Below are 23,541 nucleotides of genomic sequence, written 5' to 3'. Positions count from 1 at the left end.
TTCATTCAAATGGAGCACGGGTAAAGGAACAACCTTGTTTTTCTTCTTCAATTGCTCACTATATTGACCAACAATCTGTTTTGTAATTAATTTTTCAAAAATCTTAAAGTAAGGAATATGTTTGAAGGCAACATGAAGCATATGTATGGCATATTCCTCCTTGATATGCTTCCATTCTTCCGACGAAGGGAGGAAAAGCTGATGGTCTACTTCATAGAAAAGTTTTTGAGGTTTAATTCTGCTTATATTGTCAAAAGATAGGGTCTGAACAATCACAGCGGATCCAAAAGCATGATGCATTTTACCATGGTTGTCTTGTCTCTCGTCATGAACATTTGTCTTCCAATTAATGTTGTCTCCTACCAAGCGAATCCTTTTCTCATCTTTCAGAGCATCAATGACAGCGGAGTTGAAATTTCCAGAAAATTTGTCCAATATGGTCAAACCATGACCATAGCTCAAACAGACACCTATAGGTTGCAATCTGTCAAATACCTGTTGATGAGAAATTCACTTGTTAAAAATGATTTTGTACCAATGAAAACAACTTGACAACATTTTTTATATTCATTCTATTTGCACAGGTGAATAGGCTGTTTTAACCACAGGCGCTTGTGGAGTGGACCTCCCCCTTTTTTATTTTTTGTGTCTACTATTTTTTATTTAAGGAATGACTGTAATATTTTTTCTGTCTATGAAGAAATAACATCAAAAATGTGGTGCACACTGAATAACCCGCATAGCGGGTTATTTTAAAGTGTGCACCACATTTTTTATGTTATTTCGAATAGACAGAAAAAATATTAGTCATTTCTTATAATTTAATTCTAAATTCCATTTTAAACCTGAGTAAACCATGAAAAAACGTTGATGACGTCACGGTCACATGACAAAATTATGTCTATGAGCTGATAAACAAAACAACGTCAGCCAATCAGAAGACGCGTTACATCCAAAATTAAATTATTTGAAAATATTTTTTCATATAAACTTATTTTAACTTATTCAGAGTGTTCTTACTCTTAATATCAATACAATTTAACCGTTTCTTTGTATGTCATGTACGTTGCACCTCTATTCTTATTTTCCATAACGGTTTAACCTACTTCTGTATTACAGTGTAGAAATCTTGTATTCACCCATTCCACATTAAAACAAATGTCATTTAATTCCACTATGTACATTACATGTATGTAGTCATTCAAATGCTTTGTTTGTAAAGCTTCAGTTAAAAATAATTGACATACTCAAATTACCTTTGACATTTATTGTCCTATCAGAATAAAAATATAATTCATGATTGCCAGCTTAAGTTTAATTTATTTAAAAAAAAAAAACAGCATAAAAATGCCTCCTATTATGTACAATATACCTAAAAATTATGGCTACATGACCTTGAATTATTGCTTAAATAATATTTTAATGCATTCAATTTACAGAAATACATACTTCTTCACTGCTGTTTCATTTCTTTGATTCATGCTTGAATGAATAAAACTTCAATTTTCATACATGCATTCAGTCCCTGAAAAATAATCAGCATACTGGAGAATGTTACATGCAATGCTGTTAACAATGGTTAATGTGCAAATCAACGGAAAAAAATATTAAAAATGTGTAAGCACGATGGCTCAAACCAAATAATCTTGTGCTTGTGTTGTGTGTTATCTGCTTTCCACATATTTGTGCAAGCAAACAAATATTGGCAAACATTAATGAACTCTCAAAAGTCAGATACAACCTGTACAACATTGTACATGAAAGGAAAACAAATATACATGTATGCATAAAATTGAGAATGGAAATGGGGAATGTGTCAAAGAGACAACAACCCGACAATAGAGCAGACAACAGCCGAAGGCCACCAATGGGTCTTCAATGCAGCTAGAAACTCCCGCACCCGGAGGCGTCCTTCAGCTGGCCCCAAATGCTTTCAAGTTTGACCTTTTATTCTGCATAGCAATATTTAATTTCTTATCAGGAAACTTAATTATTTCTGAATTTACAGTTTTATATATGTTATCATTTTTACACTAGTCATTTTTAATAGAGCCTTTCATAGCTTGACCTGTAATTGCATTAACTTTTATATTAAGTCTTCGAATTTAGCACAAGACTGCCAGCCTCTAGCCTGTGAAAATCTTTTCTGTCTTGTTGATTTTTGTGAATTTTGTAATACAATCTTGAGAAAAATGTGGAGAATAATGAATTTGGTCCTGGAAATGCCAAACCACAATTTATGACTGTATATTTACTACTTTAGGTCTTTGAAGGAATGTTGTTGCATTGGCAATCATATACCACATCTTCTTATGTTTTAATATTACCATTACATACATGTACATGTAATGTACATGTACATACTGAGATTGATAACTTTTAGAGACATTGTGTCAGTCATGACAGTCTTAAGCCAAGGACAGACATACAAAAACCAGGTGTGATCTCATGCTGTTTTTTAATTAACGTTACCTGAATCAAGCTACATGTGTAGGAGCATGATATTTGTTTTAAATATATATGTCAAATATGAATAAATTACTTAACATATAAACTGTTAGATAACATAACCATGATAACTATAAACCTTGTTTAGTAATGTTTACAATTATGTAGTATTAGAAATTTTGCTTCTTTTACAGGTACTCACGAATATTATTATCCAAACATTTTGCCAAAGGGGAGAAAGAAAATATTATTTATATGAATTTTGCATTTTTTTTTTTTTAAACTGAGCTTTTTCCATCTAATTTTCTTCATCATATATTTGTACGTAGGTAGAATGTACATTTTTAAAATGATAATTCTAATTTTCTGTCATGACTAGTACTTACTGTTGAGCATACATGTATACATATACATGTACATATACATGTATGAATGTAATCCTCTGATAAAAATTATTAATTTGGTGAGTTAAAACATTTCAAAAGGCAATGGGTTAAATTTTCAAGCAGGTTCACATACATTGTATCAGGTATAAAAAAAAACTGAATAAAAAATGTTTGTTTATCCACTTTTTACCCAACCTAATGTCCAAATTACATGTACATACAATTTTGATCTGACAATAGAAAGAAATTGTATTTCAAAATTTCAGAACTCAATTTGTTCGAATATTATTGAATTTTGATTTCGTGTCAGATTGATATACATGTATGTGTGTTACAGAAATAGATTAGTCATCACACTGTTTCACACATTATATACATGTACATGTGTATGTCAGCTGCATGTTAATGTACATTGTATGTACATGTACAATGTACTTGAACATGTCATTTATGCATATACATGTATATACATGAATTTGGTACATGTAAGTCACTGAGTTGTTAAACAAACATTTTTTTTTAACCATTCAATTAAAATCAACAAGCTATATATACAAAATGTAGCAAATAAATTACCTTTTGATCACACAGGTTGTCAAACAGGTTGATGCTTATAACTCTCTGCACTTACTCAGTTCATGATTTCTGCCCTGTGCAAGAACGGAATACAAAAATCCAATTCTTGGAGTTAGAGATGCAACTCGTTCTACTTTAGTCTTTTGTTCCAAACTGTCAGGGACTAAAAATGCCAGTAAAACATCAACAAGAAGAGGGAATTCTGTCACTGCCTTATTTACAATACTGTCCCAAGTAAACTGTTTGAAGTCTTCAAAATCCTTTGTCATTAATGTGCTTATTTTTCCATGCTTTCTGTTTTTCAAAATTTTGTGTTCTTTTGATAACTCCGAAAATAGTTCTTCTTTCACAAGAGTTTTAATTTCAGCAAATTGTAATATGGTGTTAACCAAAGTTTTCCGTGATCTTGTTGGCAAAACTGAAATAACAGTTGAGAATTCCTCAGAAGACAAAATGTCACAAATTTCTGGTTGTTCAAATAATTTCTTGTGTAAATCATTATTTTCTGATGTTTTCAATGATGATTCAGAAGGTTTTTTTTTCTTTCTGGAACATGCTTTCTTTCTGTTGAATTTCTCTGAAGCACTGCTTGCATAGTTGTGCTCTTGAAGTGGCAACTCATGTTTTTTGCTTAATTTTAATTCTGAACCTCTGTTTTCTGGTTTTGGAGTTGACGTTATACTGTAATTTAAATATAAAAAATACATATAAATAATAAGGTAAAATATCAATTTAAAATATTCAGATACATATATGTACACTGTACATTTACACATATGATTCAGACATGACAGGTCATGTAGTTAGTACATGTATATAAAAAAATATTTTCTATATTAGGTACAAATAACATAAATAATGAGATGTGGTATGAGTGACAATGACACAACTCTCCATCCAAGACGCAATGTATTAAAAGTTAGCAATTATAAGTACGGCCTTCAACAAGGAGCCTTAAAAAAAATTGCTCGCACCGAACAGCAAGCTACATTGTATAAAGGGTAACAGGAATGACTGAATTACACCATTATTATCCGAATAACACTTGTACTGACGGAATAAGACTCGAAACTTTAATATTAACACATATTGGTGACTTTTAAACATTGATTAAAAGGGCCCCAAAATGAACAGGAAATTCAAGGGTTTAAAGTTTGAGGGGCCGGACAGTCCCCTTTTCTTAAGAGGGATATATCATAGATGCAAAACTGTAATATTAAAGAATTGAACTTACCATTTACTTTGCACTGTACTTTTGTTGATGTCTGCTGTGGTGCCAGGGGTTGTACTATAACTCTGGAAACTTGGTTTTGGAAGAATAGGTGTTAATAATGTAATGTATCCAGAATCTGAAGAATTAGAAAAACTCAGCCTCGGAGTTGTTGGCATCACATTCAGCACAGAACTGTCATTGGTCTACCAGGAACATTATTTCAGATATTTCCTGATGTTTGGGCTCATGGGTGAGCATGGATGCTTTTATTGACACACAGGGAGCCATCATTCATTTATTTCATATTTTCTGATATCAAAATATGATTTTTTTGATATCAGGAATTCGAATTTTTGATATCACAAAATCATTTTTTGATATCAGGAAATCTATTTCTTGATATAAAAAAATAAAGAATATTTTCTGATATAAAAAATTCGAATTTCTGATATCAAGAAATCGATTTCCTGATATCAAAAAAATGAATTTTTGATATCAGAAAATAAGGAATAAATAGTAAAACGGCGCCTCATAGATAAGGTGTATATGTAGTAGTCTCAGGTAAAATCCAAAGAAATTCTTCTCTAATTTGACCTTGGCCACCGAACATTTGGGACAGAAGATTTTTAATTTTAACATGGCTATAACAGAGACATATATACACATGTGTACATATGTCTCTGGCTATAATGAGGGCTCCAAAATGTCTATTATCGTTTCGGCAATGAATTGAATGCTTTTATAATTGTATAGGGTTGTAAAAGCATTGATCGTGCGCACATCTTTCACATGGAAGCGCTTATGTTCCGGCTATACAGAAAGCGCTTTACTTTCGCGCTTCATACAAAATGTGCTTCGGTCAACGCTTTTACACCCTAATAAAATCATAATAAGAAGCATTCGCTTCTTAAATAATTTAAATTTGAACATAAAGCGGGATTTCTAAATTATCCAATAGGAGACAATGTATTGTTCATGTGACCACACCGTCAACCATTTTGGACGAACATCAACAAAAACATGTATTGGGCTATAATTTTTTCATCTATATATATACATATACGCAATGATTTTGCAGCTATGAATTAATGAAGGTACGTATTGATAGTTTAATTTGATTTATAAGCACGTCTTTTTTGCATTTGAAATTACATATAGACTACGTATAGCTATAAGAGAAAATTTACATTTTAAAGGTGTTCAAAATTTAAACCGTGTTAAAAACTTTATCTGCTTACAGGTTTGTAACGGTTTAACTATCATTTCCCTTACGCATGTACTGTGTATAAATGAAGTTACTTGCACAAAAGGTAAAATAAAGGACTAGAAATGGAACCCTGTAAAAATTACAAATTACAAACGTACATGTATATCTTTTGTAAAATTATCTAATGTAAACTATAACAATGACATTCCTCTATGTGTTATGACTATGTCGTATATGTTTAATACAATGAAATTTTATGTGTGTTTCTTGTGGTAACATTTGTATTATAATATAATGAAAATATACTTATAAACGCATCTGTTTCGTTTGTATAATGATCTGCATTTCTATTATTTACAAATTATTTATAAAAGGAATCATTTATATTTTTAACTGCCTCAGTGGTCTTGTGGTAGTGTGCTTGCCTCAAGTGCGAGAGGTTGTATGTTTGACCCCCAACTGGGTTGAACCAATGACTTGAAAATTGGTTTTGGACACTAAGCCCCAGGCATTAATTAGTAAGAGCAAAATCTGGTCAGCTTGGTGTCCGAATAATGTGTTGGGTATGGTACCAAGTTTTCCTGCAGCCTATTAGTTTTACCTTGTGAACTATTGTAAGTCAGGAGGCTGTAATTATTGGTTGTCGTTTGTCGCTGTATTTCATATTTGTATTTTGTTCATTTTTTTTACATAAGTCAGGCCGTTAGTTTTTCTCGTTTGAATTGTTTTACATTTATCATTTCGTGGCCTTTTACATTTGTTTTTAAGCTGACTATGCAGTATGGGTTTTGCTCATTGTTGAAGGCCCTTCAGTGACCTATAGTTGTTAACTTCTATGTCATTTGGTCTCTGGTGGACAGTTGTCTCTTTGGCAATTTTACCACATCTTATTTTTATTTATTTCATATCGGTTAAGAATTAGCTTCTCTTATTGGATAACAAGGGGCCACATGACATTCTTTATTCTTTAGTAAAAAAATTCCATCGGCCTTTAACAGAAAAAAACGAACCAGAAAAGCGGTCCTTAACAGACTTTTACAATTTAATGACCAGTGAGGCGTGGTTTCTCTGTTTAGAGTGATGTCCCTTTAATAAAACGCAATCGCATTTCAGACGTTTGGAACATGGCTGAACTGGAAGGCACGTCTGCTACAGACAACTCAAATGATTGTTTTAAAAGCCGTACTTTCCGACAACTACCCCCACAACAAGAATTATACAATTATAGAAAACTTTATTTTGTATTCATATACTGAAAAATTGCACTTAAATGAATGGCAGTAACTTATAGTTATCACTATGACTGGTCTTCACTCTTTCCTATAGAAATCGTACAATAACTTGAGTTTGCTTTGAACAATTTGAACAATTTGAATTTATGAGAATTTTTAAAAACATGGTTCCTCAATGAAATAAACATGATAGTTATTGAAGAACTGGTCATTATTGTGATACATGGAATGCCCGTACGACAGTGGTATTGACTGCGACACCGATAATGACCTAGCCTACGGCTCAGTCATTATCGCTGTCTTAGTCAATACCACTGTCCTGTGGGCAGTCCATGTATCAAGATAATGACCAGTTCTTCAATAACTATTATATGAATACATGTATCTACATGTAGTACATTAAAAAATCCGGCTCAGCTTGTCAGTCTTGAACAAAGCAGGGTCTATACTCATTTCACATTACCATGTTCTTGTCTTGAATATGCATTTAATTTGCCACTGGATATCAAACTAGCCATCCTTCCATCCATCTATAAACTACAACTCATGTAGTATATGTCATTTCCACCTGCCTACCTTGGACATTCCTCTCTTGCCCACTCAAATTCAATCTCAAATTTTTTTAAAACAAATGATTTTTCCATTGTTTTGTATCTTTAACTTCATGATGACAGTTACGAAACAGCATCTTACATTTACTTGCAAGGTTGGGTGGTAAATACCGCCCCAGTCAATACTCCTCAAGTGGTCAATACTGGCAAATACTGGTGTGGTCAAAATTGAAATTTTCATGGTTCTTTTGACAGAATAAATAACTACATGTATTAATTCTTAAGTACAACACATTGGTTGATCATATTGGGGAAATTATTTTAATATACTATTTCTTTGGCATACCGGTAATTCAGTTTATAAAAATGAACTTTTAACATGAATAATGACATATTTAGTTCTTAGGGATAAATATATGATATTACATACTTCAGGAATTAAAGAATTGCTATACTATTATTTCAACATGTATAAATCCAGATATTTTTTCTTGAAAAGGTTTGATTTTTACAGGTAAGTAGAGTTACAGGTGACTAGATTATCTGAGTGAGTGAGTGAGTGAGAGCATTGCCTATGAGGGCACAGGACGTTTGCGTTTTTTTACCTGTTACATGAAAGGACATTTGAGCTCTAAAAACTATGGACATTTGCACTTGATGGGAAATTTGCACTTTTTATCTATGAAAATTTACCTGTTAACAGAATTATTTTTTTTACATGTCCACAAATTTATGAACTTATTTGTGGTACTATGAGTCTATGTTTTAGAACTTTATGGATGGAACATTCAAGTGTTACCATAAATTCTCCAAACATATTTATACGATTCATGGAATTAAAAATGGAAACTATATATACATGTATATACTCCTCCTGTGTTCATTCTTTTGCCTGTAAAGTCAGAGGAACTCTACAGATCTACCATCTACAATCATTGCTTCACCTCCTACCCCACCCCCCTCCCATGCCATCTGTCCCAAAATCTAAATACATAGTTTAATAGATCAGCACAGCATCAGTTACAGCATCAAGAGTCAACTAATTTGCATATAATTCGCATATGTTTGCAAATTTTCGAAATTGTCTGATTTTCCAGAAATCTCATGGGGTCGAATGAGTTTAGGATTAAATCTTTAAGATGCATTTTTGTTTAAAAGAGAAGTAAAATATGTATAAAAAATTCAATCAGGGTTTATTTTACATTTAAAATCAGTGTTGAAATCATCTGATATTTGTCAATAAATTTAGGTTATTATAAATAATTTGCTGGAAACAATAGACAAATATGCATAACTCCAACCTGGGCATTTTCTGCAATTTTCTACAAATCTATTTGTTTATTCCCCATTATATTGCTATTTAACAGTGTATGGTATTTGTACATGTATTTGAATACAGGATTAATTTTTTGTCTCAATGAAAAATGAACACCAATTGAAATAAAAATGAGTTTTTTAATTTTTGTTGTTGAAAAAGTGCATCTTCAATGCCTCTTTCTGGAAATTATTAAGTCAAACTTCAATAAAAAAAATAAACTACACCTTCCTTCAAAAATTATTTGATTGGAAAAAAAGAAGATATTAAAAATCAGTTTGAATTTTGGTGGTGTCACTTTAACCATTCTAGAGTTATGCCCCTTTACAAATGGAAAAATTGCTGAATTTTTCGTTTCCGTTCTCTAAGTAAAGTTAACCTCACTTAAATGTTATGAAACTTATATACAATGCTTATGATCAAGTTTGAATTTTGGTAGTGTCACTTTTACTGTTCTAGAGTTATGCCCCTTTACAGATGGAAAAATTTCTGAATTTTCGTTACCGTTCTCTAACTTATGTTTGCCTCAACCAAATATAATGAAACTTATACACAATACTTATTACCACAAAACTCAGATCAAGTACAAATTTGGGTAGCGTCACTTTACTGTTCTTCAGTTATGTCCCTTTATAACTTTATATGATATGCAAGCGGGGGCATCATCTGTATCCCATGGACACATTCCCCATTTATTTATTAATAATATGAAAATGAAATAAGACTGTTCATCTTCAGTGTCATATAATTTTATAAAAAATCAATAAGTGATCCTAAGATGAGTTAGAAAAATACCATACCAATGTTTAAACATAGAGAATACTCCCAAAAGCAACCATTTACAAGTAAATTTTGGAAGACAAGCTTGTTTTATCAACTGGCCAAAAAAGTAATCTTTCTGAATTAAATGCAAGAGTGATATATCAGGTTTTTTTTGTTCACCAGGATACCTGAGAATATGATTTGAAATTGTGTACACAGATTTAGATTCAATAGTTTATTAAAGTCTCACCACATACATGTACAACACACATTTAAAACAAGATACATATATATCTATAAATATACAGTAAACCTATATAAAAACAAGTAAAATATACATGTATGTATGTGCCATTCGTAAAAGAATTGTGAGAGACTATTTAAATACATATCTATACTAATTAATATATGAAATACTACAAAGAGCAATTAATGATATGAAATACTGTTTCTTCTGGTTAAAATGTTATTGCAGGTTTTGGCAACAATATTACAAATATTGATATTTTAAAAAGATATATAAATTTTTCTTCATTAGACAAATCTAAAAACAAATCATTATAATACAATATACATGTATCAATAAACATAGCATGTCTTAGATCCTCATATAATTGACAATCTAAAAGTACATGCTTTTCATCCTCTTAAATATTGCAGTTAAAGCAAACTCTGTGATCAATTTTTGTCGAGCCTGCGACTTTTGTCGCAAAAGCGAGACATAGCGATCCTACATTCTGTCAAAAAAATTTTGCGGTCGTATATTGGTATGACATTGTCGTCGTCCAAAGACACATAAGTTTTCGCACTCTAACTTTAGTTTAAGTGAATTGATCTCTATGAAATTTTACCATAAGGTTCAATACCACAAAAGGAAGGTTGGGATTGATTTTGGGGGTTATGGTACCAACAGTTAAGGAATTAGGGGCCAAAAAGTGGCCAAAAATAAGCATTTTTGTAACTTCCAGACATAACTTGTGTGTTAGTGTATGGATCTCTCTGACATTGTACCACAAGGTTCCATATCATAAAGGGAATGCTGAGATTGATTTTGAGGGTAGTTGCCTCAAAATTTTAGGAATTAGGGGCCAAAAAGGGGCAAAAAACAAGCATTTTTCTAGTTTTATGACAATAACTTGTGTGTAAGTGTATGGATCTTTATGAAATTGTACTACAAGGTTCCATATCACAAAGGGAAAGCTGGAATTGAGTTTGGGGGTAATTGCCCAAAACATTTAGGAATAAGGGGCCACAAGGGGCCAAAAATAAGCATTTTTCTAGTTTCCAGACAATAACTTGTGTTCAATTGTATGGATCTCTCTGAAATTGTACTACTTTTTTTTTCTTTAAAATTTTCCATTTTAAATTGGTTATTTCTGATTTATATATAAAAGCAAATAATAATGATATGGTTTGAAAAGGTAAATTAAAAATTTTTAAGTTCTTAGACCACATTCATTCTGTGTCAGAAACCTATGCTGTGTCAAATATTTAATTACAATCCAAATTCAGTGCTGTATCAAGCTTGAATGTTGTGTCCATACTTGCCCCAACTGTTCAGGATTCGACCTGTGCGGTCGTATCAAGCTGCGCCCAGCAGAGCATTTTATTGAAATTTTAATAACTTTCTTAAACTAACCTGGATTTCTAGCTACCAAACTTGGACAGAAGCTTGTTTATGATCATAAGATAGTAAGTTTTGTAAAAAAAAATCCCTGTTTATCAGTATTTTACTTATAAATGGACTTAGTTTTTCTGTCAGTTAACATTACATTCACTCTGTGGTAAAAGTTTTTAAAATTTTAATAACTTTCTTAAACTATCCTGGATTTCTACCAAACTTGGACAGAAGCTTGTTTATGATCATAAGATAGTATCCAGAAGTAAATTTTGTAAAAAAAAAAATCCCTGTTTATCCGTATTTTACTTATAAATGGACTTAGTTTTTCTGCCAGTTAACATTACATTCACTCTGTGGTTAAAGTTTTTAAAATTTTAATAACTTTCTTAAACTATCCAGGATTTCTACCAAACTTGGACATAAGCTTGTTTATGATCAAAAGCTAGTATCATTTCCTGTTTTTCCGTATATTACTTATAAATGGACTTCCAGTTAAGTCATTACATGCATACAGTCTGCAGTTAAAGTTTTTAAAACATTTATTTGATTCATGAACCATCCTTGATTTTTACCAAACTTGGATAGAAGCTTCTTACAATCAAAAGATAGTATCTAGAGGAAAATTTTTAATAATTTTTTCCCCATTTTTGTTGAGCCTGCAAAAGTAGGTGAGACACTGGGTTCCGCGGAACCCTTACAAATTTTTTTCCTTTCTTACCGACCAATTTCAATAATTAATGATGCTACACCACATCTAAAAAAAGCACTAACTCTTCCAGTCTTTCCATTGGTGATTCCTTTGATTATCAGAAGTACCTTGTAAGAAGTATTTTATTTTATGAACGGAAAGGGGTGATTTTAAAAAATAGAAAAAATAATGGTAATTTTTTAGTGAAATGGTAATGAAAATGATGACAAGTTCTACATTTCAATCCTTGTGTTGTCTGTATTTTTTCAGTTCCTTTTTTGCACAAGTTAAACAATTTTGGGCAAAAATCACTTATCCAAAGCTGTGATGGTTTTCTCTATATTATTATAAATGTCTTACAGAAGCTTGTATAAAGAAATGAATATATATATATGATCCAAAAAATGTCGACTAACTGTAGCTAAACAAAATGGCTGAATCACAGCACCAACGATGCTTTGATGTGCACTTGTTTTTATACGCCTGTTAAAGACGGGACGTATTATGGTTTATTAATGTCCGTCCGTTAACTCAAATTTGCTTTAACCAATTCTCATATACCAGTAACTTTAATTCAACATATTAGATTGACTGATGAAAGCCTTGATTTTTTTAATTTTCAGAGTTATGGAACTTTGACCTTTAGATTTAAGGCAACTTTTCACAAATCGTGCACTAACTCCAGTATCCTTGAGGTGTAATACCACCATTGATTTTCCCTTATTAGACAATCTTTGTTAAATTTGCACTTTTCAAAAAATTATGCAGAATTTATCTTTGTTTCAAATAAAGAAAAGCTTGGCATGAGTAAAGTTTTATCCTGTCCAGTACTATAGAAAAAATTTCACATAACATTTCATTGCATATAAGAAAATAACCATCACTGGAAGTTAACAAATCAAATTTTCCCCTTTTATTAACCTGTGTACAAGATTTAGTAACCATGTAACCTCAAGTTTCCAAAATATTCTATAGAAACCCCAGATAAAAAAATAATGGTGCTTTTAAATACCCAAGATATATGTTTATGACCCAGAAATGTTTTACTGCAATGAAATGTAGGATTAATTACCTACAACTGTCAAATTAAAGGGAAATTTTTTTTTTCGACCTATTTGTATGCAACCGGATGTGACGTACTATGATTTGGTGGTATTACACCTTAAATTGATTTCCTTGAAACTTTATGTTATTGTGAGGATTGATTAAAGGAAGCTCCTTTGTGATTTTTTTAATTTTCCGGATTGTTGTTCCAGTGTTACGGAACTTTATAACTTTAATACATTTAAGGCAATTTTCCACAAATCGTGCACTAACTAGAATTCATGGAATGATTTTCTCCAAACTTGATATTATTGTGGGGATTAATGTAAGAAAGCGTCCTTTTGGTTTTTTTTTAAATTTCCAGTTTGTTGCTCCAGAGCTATAGCTATAGGACTTTTAATTGTCAGATTTTAGTTAATTTTTATACGCCCGTCAAAATTTTGACGGGTCGTATTATGGTATACAAATGTCGTCTATCCGTCTGTCCGGCGTAAACATGTCGCACCGTAACTTGAGAACGACTTATCCAAATTTCATGAAACTTAACATAGTTGTTTCTTAGATGGTCAAACGATCTGTATACTATTTGGTGAAAATAAGATTAAAACTTTTTGAGTTACAGGACTTAGTAACTAAAACAGGTGTGTGTTTTTTTTCACATGTTGCGCCGTATCTCAAAAACAATTTATGATTATTGCTTAAAACTTTACACACTTCTTAGTTATATTAATCTTAAGATCTGTATACTTTTTGGTGATGATTCAAAATTTTATTTTTGAGTTATTGAGTATTTTGTAAAAAAAGGGGGAGGGGTTTTTCACATGTCACGACGTATCTCAAAAACGATTTATGATTATTGCTTAAAATTTGACACACTTCTTAGTTATATTAATCTTAAGATCTGTATACTTTTTGGTTTTGATTCAAAATTTTATTTTAGAGATACTGATTTTTTTTTTTTTAAAAGGAGGGTTTTCACATGTCGCGCCGTATCTCAAAAACGATTTATGATTATTGCTTAAAATTTTACACACTTCTTAGTTATATTAATCTAAAGATCTGTATACTTTTTGGTTTTGATTCAAAATTTTATTTTAGAGATATTGAGTTTTTTGTAAAAAAAAAAGGGGGGTTTTCGCATGTCACGCCGTATGTCAGAAACTATTTATGATTATTGCATAAAAATTCACACACAAGACTACGGGCGTATCATGCGCTCATGGCGCAGCTGTTTATTCACAAATTGTACCATAACTTGAATTTGCTTGGATTGATTTAATGGAAATGTTACATAATTATTGGAATTAATGAACATAACAAACAGTTCGATATAAAAAGAGGCATACATCCTCAGGCATGTTTTATTACAAAGCCTATTCATTTCCTAATTATTAAATGCTTTCAAAATATCCCATTTTATTCTTGCAACAATATGCACAAGAAGGTCGTATCATGGGCACTTGTTTATTTTATATTTTTGGACATCTTGATTTATTTTTAACACTCAGGAAGTTTTCTAGAATCATTGTTTTACACTTTTAATGTTTTTATGCCCCCGCCGTAGCAGTGGGGGCATTAAGTTTTTCCCTTGTCCGTCTGTACATACGTATGTCCCAAAATTGGTTTCCTTTCTCTAACTTGAGTTTGCCTCAACCAAATGTTATGAAACTTATACACAATGCTTATTACCACAAAACACAGATCAAATTTGAATTTTGGTGGCGTCACTTTAACCGTTCTAGAGTTATGCCCCTTTATAAATGGAAAAATTGCAAAATGTTTAGTTTCAGTTCTCTATCTTAAGTTTGCCTCAACCAAATGTTATGAAACTTATCCACAATGCTTATTACCACAAAACACAGATCAAGTTTGAATTTTGGTGGCATCACTTTTACTGTTCTAGAGTTATGCCCCTTTATAAATTGAAAAATTGCAAAATGTTTAGTTTCAGTTATCTAACTTAAGTTTGCCTCAACCAAATGTTATGAAACTTATACACAATGCTAATTACCACAAAACACAGATCAAGTTTGAATTTTGGTGGCGTCACTTTAGTTCTAGAGTTATGCCCCTTTGTAAATGGAAAAATTGCAAAATTTTTATTTTCTTCTATATATCAAGTTTTTTTAAAATTGGAGTTATCTTCCTTTGTCCATGATTATAGTTGAATCAACTACAATCAATGCTTTATACAATGCAATGTTTAATTTTGACTTCCACTGATAAAACACAGATCAAGTTGAATTTGGGAAGTGTCACTTTAACCATTATTGAGTTATGCCCCTTTATAAATCGAAAGATTGCAAGATTTTGTTTCCATTCTGTAACTTAAGTTTGCCCCAACCAAACATTATGAAACCTATACACAATATTCATTACCACAAAACTAAGATCAGGTACAAATTTTTTGTTTCCGTTTTCTAACTTTAGTTTGCCTCAACCAAATGTTATGAAACTTATACACAATGCTTATTACTACATAATACAAATTAAGTACGAAATTTGGTGAGAACACTTTTGCCATTCTTGAGTTATGTCCCTTTATAAACATAAAAATTGCTGAATTTTTCGTTTCCGTTCTCTAACTTTAGTTTGTCTCAACCAAATGTTATAAAACTTATACACAACCGTTCTAGAGTTATGCGTGTTTACAAATAGAAAAATTGCTGAATTTTTAGTTTCTGTTTTCTACTTAAGTTAGCCTCAACCAAATGTTATGTGACTTACACACAATGCTTATTACCACAAAACTCAGATGTTCAAATTTGGGTAGCGTCACTTTTACCGTTCTTCAGTTATGTCCCTTTATAACTATATGCTATGCAAGCGGGGGCATCATCTGTGTCCACATGTGGACACTATCCACATTTATTTGAAGAAGAAAAGAGAATTCTCACAATGAACTAATAGTCTATTTTGGGCATAAAAGTCAGGCTCTGGTCTCCATCTTAAATTTATCGTCCAGTTCCAGGCTTTACATTAGGAACTCATTAGGAACTCTTGGCTCCTTTGTACAGAAGCTTTTTAGGGATTGGCTTATTTTCTTTCTTTTGAGCAATATTTGTTAGTTCTGGGCCCATTGAGAAAAAGGGTGTGCTGATTATACATTTTGTATTTAACTAATGATTTATGGAGTGCAAGACATTTTTTATTATACTAATGATTTATGGAATGCAACATATCAAAATTGAAATGATTTGAATGACACAAATGTGCAATTCCTCAGGAATTTACCATACCACTTGATTATGAGACAACAAATATATAAATACTGGTAATTTCAATATCATATATTTATGAATTATGAATCAAATCTGATTTACAATAATGTTTGATTATTAAGTGGTGGAAATCATAGTATTTTATATTTTATACTGACCACTAGTAAAAGTGTTTTAACATAATTGATATTTGGTTTAAAATTATTTGTGACTTTTGATAAATGATCTTATCTTGTACATGTTCTGTACTTGTTCAAAAAGGGGGAACACTTGCATGCATGCATATTGCTTAAGTTTATAAGGCAAATGTATTTTCCAGGGATTTTACGCTTTGATTTTGGTTATGTTTGTTTCCCAGATATTATAAACATTTGTTGTATGGAATGAATGTGTGGTGTACTTACCACAGAAAAGCCCTTTGTAATGCAGTTTCTCGAGGTAAAAAATTCTTTTTATCACACAATAAGTTCTTGGAAAATTTAGTTCTTTGCATGGATTTATATATTACTCCTTAGTTTTCACACCTTTATACTGTGGTCCTCTGCTCTGTAAATCAGCACAATGTTTAAGCTCTGCACAGTCACTTGTTAAAAATTGAAACATGTCCATTATCACTACACATAGATTTTTTTATGCCCCCGCCGTAGCGGAGGGGTCATTAAGTTTTACCCTTGTCCGTCTGTCAGTCGGTACATGTATGTCCCAAAATTGGTTTCCATTCTTTAACTTTAGTTTGCCTCATCCAAATGTTAGGAAACTTATACACAATGCATATCACCACCAAACACAGATAAAGTTTGAATTTAGGTGGCGTCACTTTTACCTTTATATAGAGTTATGCCCCTTTACAAATGGAAAATTGCTGAATTTTTCGTTTTTCGTTCTCTATCTTAAGTTTGCCTCAACCAAATGTTATGAATCTTAAAGTTATACACAATGCTTATAACCAAAAAACACAGATCAAGTTTGAATTTTGGTGGCATCACCTTTACCGTTCTAGAGTTATGCCCCTTTCTATACAAATGGAAAATTGCTGAATTTTTCGTTTTCTGTTCTCTATCTTAAGTTTGCCTCAACCATATGTTATGAAACTTATACACTATGCTTCTTACCACAAAACTCAGATCAAGTATGAATTTGGGTGGCGTCACTTTTACAGTTCTTGAGTTATATCCCTTTGTAATGTTATATACAAGCGGGGGCATCATCTGTGTCCCATGGACACATTCCCAATTTATCTGTTTTTTTAACACACTATTTTTGAGTTACTCAATTTGAGGGGCATTAGGGATATTGACCCATGTGTTGTATGAAATGATTGTACATGTAGGTAAGGTGTAAATGTCCCTCTACTAGGGTTCATCTGACCTTGACCTCATTTTCATAGATCATCTATAAAAGTAAAGTTCAAGTGGTAGTACCACTGTGGTACATTAGTACTTAAAGTACAAAAATGTACAACCTTTATTATCTTAGAGACTTTCTATTTAAAATTCAATCATGATAGGTAAAGCTGGTGAGACTGTTTAATATTTACACTCTTGTACAACTTTAATTTGTGTTTCACCTTTATAAAAATGCAAAGTTAAGACTAGTCTGCAGGAAGACTTGTCCCTGTACTCAGAAATATTATTCTGACTCCAAGTTGACCAGTCTTCAATCTTGCTCCTTATTGATACCTGAGCATAGCAGAGAAGCAGCAAATACCAATATTTAAGTCTTTAGTTTGACACAGTGGGGTTAAAAAACCAATGACCTCCTGCACTTGAGGCTATCACGCTTCCACATGACCACTGAGGTGAGAAATATTCTGTGTGTATTTAATAAGAGCTAGAGTTCTCAGAAAAATTCATAAACCAGTTATACTAACAGGTACTTATTCAATACATTTGTACCTTCTTAGGTGCAATACAATGATTTTCAATTTGTATGTACCAGTAATATTGAACAAATATTAATTTTTTTTTTATGATTTAATTCAATATATTAGGACTTAAAAAGTAAAATTTGCAATGTTTTTTGTATAGAATAAATAAAAAGTTACAAAATGAGAAATGAAAAGATTTTATCATACTTATTTAAAGGAAAGTACCAGAGATTAAATTGTCACATTTCATATCAAATAAACAAACATATCAATATTTAATCAGATGTCTGCATTGTTATTTCATGCATGAGTGGAGACAGTTTATGAATGGTCAGTTCTCTTTGTCATTGATCTTGTTTTCTCCCCCTGGTGAAGATCTTTGATTTAGTAGTGGATCATAAAACCTAAGGACATAGTACTTATTTATTTGTTTGTATAGATGGTTTATTGCTGAAGAAGGGAGACAATATTATACCTTATTTGTTTGTTTGTTTACAATTGAAAAATACTGGGCACTCTGTTCTACAGTTGATATACATTATCAATAGAACAAGGAGTATACAAGATTTATACAAACAAAAGATTAATTGACACCTTGTTTCAACCTTGCATCTTAAGGACTGTTTGTGATAGATGTTCCATCTTAAGCTTGAGTTAATTGATATCAGGGAATAAACATGATTCAGGTGAGGGTTTTTTATACCGAAAATATTTATATTATATATTTCGTGAAATAGTTATTCAATTGAAAATTGTTAACATGCCATTGATTATCTATGATGTAATAATTTTGTATTGAATTTCATATTTCAGATTTAAGTATTGAGTAATAGGGATTAATTTGAATCTACTGTTAGGTCAGTGTAGCACTCCCTGGTTCTATGTCTGAAATAAATTTTGGCAAGTTCATTGTTTACATTTTATCAAAAAATAAAATTCTTATGAATTGAACATATGTTAAATCCATTGATTTGAATAAGCTCCAGATGTAAGTGTGCATATGTATATTGATAGATGTCTTAGTATTCTATCTTAAATCTATAACAAAAAAAAATTAATTGGACAGAAAAAAGGAAATGTTTTCAGATGCAAATTAAGGGATACATGTAAGTTATATAAATGTTCATACATACTTGTGCATGTTAAAATAAAGAATGTGCAGTTATTATGTCGAATGGTGATAAATTTTAGTTCATGGCAATTTGTACAATTGTATTTGCTTGGGGCCAAGTTTAAATGTTCAGTATGTATTATAAGGGCATCTTTAAAATGAATTGTAGAAAAACAGGTCTTAAATACATGTATTGAATATACAAGTAAAGGAATAGTGGGTCTCTGACTTTGTATACAAAGCTTGGTCAAATGATAACCAATCAATATGAATATTTCTCTATCCATGGAAGTAAATATTCAGTCCAGGTACATGTATGTAGACAAATTGAAAGGAGGGTTTATTTTGAATAAATTTGTAAAGGAAATTTGTTTATGGTAATGTTAATTATGATGATTAAAATTCAAGTATAGATTTAGGTACATTTTATTTTATGCTGAGGACTATTTTCTAGTAAGGAAACATGTTTTACTGGTAAGGCATAGTTTGATCAACATTTTATAGGAAAGTGGGTATAAATAAGGTTGAGACCTGCAGCTGCATTATGCCTCAATCAACCAAATATAATTTGACTATAAAATATAAAGATGCATGTAAATTAACATCAAGGATCTAATAGATTGTTATAATAATTGATGAAGACAGGGTGCACTTCTTTATGAAACATTTATTGAAAATGAGGAGGAAAAAATAGAATGCAATGAGACTTTAACTTACCAGTCATACGGCCCAAGACCACAATTAATGATCCCGCTTTTCGTTGTCCACGTATATAGTTCCTTTTAATTAGAGTGTATTTTTTCTTAATTTTTTTTCTTTCCCTTCCTCACTCATTTCTTAGTTTTTTGTGGGTGGAAATAAAAGAAGAGAGGTGAAATAAACTTTTGGATGTTGTATTTTAACTGATTTTGATATGGAAAGAGTGATTAGGCCAGGTGCAAAAAGGTGATATTTACAGTTTTCGGAACATCTCTTGACTTGTCCATAGGGGTATGGATGTGTATTGGCTAAATTTGTAAGAGTCATTGGTTCAATCTTTCTGAATTTTGGATATATTTTTGGACTAGTACTATACATTACAAACACAAAAGATTTGACAAAAATGCAAGGTGCAATTTTTTTAATGAAACAAAACGTTATAAAGAACTAATAGGGGAATTTAATTGTGGTCTGTGGCCATACCAGTAAAAGTTATTTATCTAAAAATAGATATTGAAATTATTTCTAAATTCTATCTCCAATTTTGTTGGTTGTGTTTATTATCAAATTTATTTTCATTGAATCTATTCAAATTTTCAACTAAAATTTATTGATTAATTATGTTAATGTTATATAAGTCAAAATATAATTGAAGAATAAAAAATTGTCAAATTGATTCATATAGAATTTAGCTATTTATTTTTCTCTCTCATATACTAAGTTTACTATTTTTAAACAGAAATCTACAAACAGGTCACTCTGACAAATGTCTTTTTTTGACTCAGATATGGACACATCTTTAATTCGGTTTGAAATATTTTAAGTGTATAAACAAAACAAATGTTCATATTGTTGAAAGGGTGATTCTCATGACCTGACTTTTACTGTATAGGTTGTTGGTTCAATCCCTGATCTGGTTAAATCAAGCACTTGAAAGTTGTTGTTTAATGCTTCTCTGCTAAGCCCATGGCATTTAGGAGTAAGAGCATAGATTGGTCAGCCTGAAGTCAGAATAATGAGTCCTTGTTATATGGGTTTCTGTATCTTGTTAACTATGTTGGCCTAGTACAAAGCAGTGTTCATTTTCATATCATATCATATTAACCCTTATCATACTATGACCGTCATATGACGGGATTACCCAAACTACCGTTATTTGGCTCCAATGGCTCTCCATACTTTTAGAGGTCAACTTTATGACATTAATTTCAAAGTTGATGCATGTTTCCTCAACCTGAGGCTTTTTATTGTCATGTATCTCATGTTTAAGGTGCATTTTCAGCTCAAAAGTCAAATACGAATTTGGAAAATCAAATAAAACTGTTTTTTTCTGGAGGGGTGGGCTTCCCTTCGGTGACAGACACACGCAGTTCAGAGGCCGAAGACTTTGAATATTAGTGTAAACCTGCGGGAATATAACTACTGATTGTGTTTATTATTGAAATCCACTTAGTGAACGACTACTTCTGGTTGCAGGTCCAGTTGAAGCCAAAAATCTGGAAATCGAGAGAAATTCCGGATTTTTGGTGCAAATGACCTTCTTTAGACTGCTGTACCAAAATCAGTTTGACTCCGACCTTGGCTTTGTTGTGATTAATGTGTTCACTGGGGTCAACTCTACATGCAGACTACAGTAAGATACATCTATCAGCACCCCTCTGTCTTCCCGGTCAAGAAATAGGACGAAAAATCGTCAAAATTGACGCTTTTTGCACCTGATGACCAACTTTTGGGCTAATTTTTTTCTATCCATCCACTGATTCAGATTCCAATGATCTAAAAAAAACAAGTAATAACACTACACATTCATGTGGCTGTTCCACACCAGGAAACTTCCAAGTAGTTGTTTAATGTCGTATCTTAATGTTTTTTGTCATTTCAAACATTGGGTATTGATCACAGATTTTTATACGACTGCAAAAAAATTTTGAGGTCGTATATTGGTATGACGTTGGCGTTGTCGTCGTCCGAAGACACATTGGTTTTCACATTCTAACTTTAGTTTAAGTGAATGGATCTCTATGAAATTTTACCATAAGGTTCAATACCACAAAAGGAAGGTGGGGATTGATTTTGGGGGTTACGGTACCAACAGTTAAGGAATTTGGGGCCAAAAATAAGCATTTTTGTAACTTCCAGACATAACTTGTGTGTTAGTGTATGGATCTCTCTGACATTGTACCACAAGGTTCCATATCACAAAGGGAATGCTGGGATTGATTTTGGGGGTAATTGCCTCCAAATTTTAGGAATTAGGGGCCAAAAAGGGGCAAAAAACAAGCATTTTTCTAGTTTCATGACAATAACTTGTGTGTAAGTGTATGGATCTCTCTGACATTGTACCACAAGTTTTCATATCACAAAGGAAATGCTGGGATTGATTTTTGGGGTAATTGCCTCCAAATTTTAGGAATTAGGGGCCAAAAAGGGGCAAAAAACAAGCAGTTTTCTAGTTTCAGGACAATAACTTGTGTGTAAGTGTATGAATCTTTCTGAAATTGTACTGAAAGGTACCATACCACAAAGGGAAGGCTGGGATTGAGTTTGGGGGTGATGAATCATAAGGGGGTTCAAAAAATTTAGGGGGGGATTTTTTTTTCCTTTTTTTTCTTTAAAATTTTCCATTTAAAATTGGTTATTTCTGATTTATATATAAAAGCAAATAATAATGATATGGTTTGAATAGGTGAATTTAAAAAAAATAAAGTTCTTAGACCACATCCTTTATGTGTCAGAAACCTATGCTGTGTCAAATATTTAATTACAATCCAAATTCAGTGCTGTATCAAGCTTGAATGTTGTGTCCATACTTGCCCCAACTGTTCAGGGTTCGACCTCTGCGGTCGTATCAAGCTGCGCCCCAGCGGAGCATTTTATTGATTATTGTTATTATATGCATTCACAACTTTTATACACTCTGGAAGATTTAGAGCTTAACATACTATATATAGACACCAATCTATTGTGGAAAAATTAATGTTGCCCTTCAGATGTCTTTTGGTTACAGTATTTTTTTCATTAGGTTACTTTTTCATTGATGCTTTTATCACATCAACTTTTATTCAGACTGGGGCATAAAATGTTGTGGCATTTGATAAAAAAAAACTATAGATGTTGATACCACCCTTTCATTGAGGGCATACAAATATACTAATTATAAAATGCCAACATGCTGAAAGACAAACATTGACAAAGTTCAAAATTTGATGAAAAATGTAGATGCATGTATAATGTAACAGTGTGATATATAAACCAGATATGAACATGTACATTTATCTGTGTTTTGTTTTATTACCTTATAGGTATAGACACTACAAATAAGATGATATATTTGTACATGTATTCATTATTATGTTACATGTAGAATGCATTATTTAGGAAAAATATAACCTGAATATATATATATATATATGTCTTGAGTACATAATTGCTGCTACTCAAAAGAATTATAGTGTAATATAAATATACATTAACAGTAATTATCATGCAAATTACTTCAGGTATATTAATACATGTATATTCACTTTTTCGTGATATCATGCAAATTACATCAGGTATATTGATACAAGTATAATCATTTTTTAGTGATATGTAATTACT

General features: G+C 31.7%; 1 protein-coding gene and 1 long non-coding RNA gene across 4 annotated transcripts in view; one reads left to right on the top strand and one right to left on the bottom strand.

The window, feature by feature from the left end:
* Positions 1 to 204: 204 nt before the first annotated feature.
* On the bottom strand, positions 205 to 3,455 carry LOC127734208 (uncharacterized). Its single transcript, XR_007997468.1, has 3 exons — positions 3,411 to 3,455; positions 1,450 to 1,525; positions 205 to 495 (listed from the first exon to the last, which is right to left on the bottom strand). It is a non-coding gene; the product is annotated as an uncharacterized LOC127734208 (long non-coding RNA).
* Positions 3,456 to 5,699: 2,244 nt separating this feature from the next.
* The window catches only part of LOC127734183 (regulator of G-protein signaling 12-like), a 66,099-nt gene continuing 48,257 nt past the window's right edge, over positions 5,700 to 23,541 (top strand). Inside the window, exon 1 of one of the 3 annotated variants that reach the window (XM_052243913.1) lies at positions 5,700 to 5,717. The gene's annotated coding sequence lies outside the window, so the exon portion shown is untranslated. The remainder of the gene's footprint in view (positions 5,718 to 23,541) is intronic. The other 2 variants (XM_052243911.1, XM_052243912.1) reach the window with 2 other exon arrangements.

The sequence above is a fragment of the Mytilus californianus genome, unplaced genomic scaffold, assembly GCF_021869535.1.
Source record: "Mytilus californianus isolate M0D057914Y unplaced genomic scaffold, xbMytCali1.0.p SCAF_3, whole genome shotgun sequence".
Lineage (NCBI taxonomy): Eukaryota > Metazoa > Mollusca > Bivalvia > Mytilida > Mytilidae > Mytilus > Mytilus californianus.
Note: the sequence above shows the minus strand (reverse complement) of the source record. Positions and strands in the feature narration are given on the sequence as shown.